The sequence below is a fragment of the Apodemus sylvaticus genome, chromosome 9, assembly GCF_947179515.1.
Source record: "Apodemus sylvaticus chromosome 9, mApoSyl1.1, whole genome shotgun sequence".
In the NCBI taxonomy this organism is placed as follows: Eukaryota; Metazoa; Chordata; class Mammalia; order Rodentia; family Muridae; genus Apodemus; species Apodemus sylvaticus.
In genome coordinates this window covers 104,886,562-104,888,011 of record NC_067480.1, presented here as the reverse complement: position 1 = coordinate 104,888,011, position 1,450 = coordinate 104,886,562, and the positions used below count along the sequence as shown (strand labels likewise).

The following is a 1,450-nucleotide window of genomic DNA, read 5'->3' as shown; positions in this document are numbered from 1 at the left end:
TTCTCAGTAACTGGGTAAGTGGTATCTGTGAGCATACCTCCCCAACACCCCTACCTGTGTGTGGGCACAGACACTCACACACACACACACATACATACACACATACATACACACACACACACACCAGAGACAGAAAGAGATGTGCACACACAGACACACAAACACACACCATAGAGAGATGTGTGCACACACACACCAGCCAGAAAGAGAGATGTATACATACATCCACAACACACCTAGAGATATATACATACACACACACAAGAGAGATATATGTATACAAACCCACAACAGAGAAAGATGTATACACACACACATACACATAAAACCCAGAGAGACATGTGTGCATACACAACAGAGAGGAAGAGATGTATATACACACAACAGAGAAAAAGAGAGATGTATACACATACAAATACAAACACCAGAGAGAGATGTTTGCATACACACACACACCAGAGATGAAGAGAAAAATGTATACACATACAACAGAGAGAAAGAGAGATGTACACACACACACACACACAAGATAACATACCTGATTCTGTGTATATAAAGAATAGGAGTGCTCACTTCGGTAGCACATATACTAAAATTGGAACGATACAGAGAAGATTAGCATGGCCCCTGCGCAAGGATGACATGCAAATTCGTGAAGCGTTCCATATTTTTGAGAACATCATACTAAGTGAGGTAACCCAGTCTCAAAAGATCACTCATGGTATGCACTCACTGATAAGTGGATATTAGCCTAGAAACTTTGAATACCCAGGACACAATCCACATATTAAATGATGTCCAAAAAGAATGGAGGAGTGGCCCCTGGTTCTGGAAAGACTCAGTGCAAGAGTATAGGGGAATTCCAGAACAGGGAAGTGGGAAGGGGTGGATGGAAGAACAGGGGGACGGAAGAGGGCTTATGGGACTTGCGGGAAGTGGGGACCCAGAAAAGGGGAAATCATTTGAAAGGTAAATAAAAATATATCAAAAAAAAAAAAAAAGAATAGGAATACGTCCACTTGCCACTTGCAAACACACACTCACTCTTTCTTATCCCTCTCTTATTCAAAATAGCTCTTCCTTTCCTATCTGATAAAATTCAAATTTGCTAATGCTATATTGAAGAGATTTTGCCACAAGTCTAATTCTCTGCATTATTTATCTCATTCCCGAAAGTGGTGTCTTTGCGCTGAGACAATGAATCATTGAAGGAGGGATGACCGTACCGAGTGTGTGTTGCGTTGGAGGGTGGATGCAGTATTTTACAAGTGTGGACCTAGGTGTGTTACACAACACACGTGGTCCCATTTCATTCTCTCTTCTGATTTGATCCAGTCCCTGTGCAGATTAACACACATTGATGATGAAATTATGATACAGTTGCTGAAGCTGCACGGTCCTGTCATGGCTAACCTGGAGTCTGAGAACATAACTGTCTTACTTAAACTGG

The 1,450-nt window shown here is 41.5% G+C and overlaps 1 non-coding gene across 1 annotated transcript; it reads left to right on the top strand.

Annotated features, from left to right (window-relative positions):
- The first annotated feature begins 565 nt into the window (after positions 1 to 565).
- LOC127693191 (U6 spliceosomal RNA) lies at positions 566 to 672 on the top strand. Its single transcript, XR_007979644.1, has one exon. It is a non-coding gene; the product is annotated as a U6 spliceosomal RNA (small nuclear RNA).
- Positions 673 to 1,450: the final 778 nt, after the last annotated feature.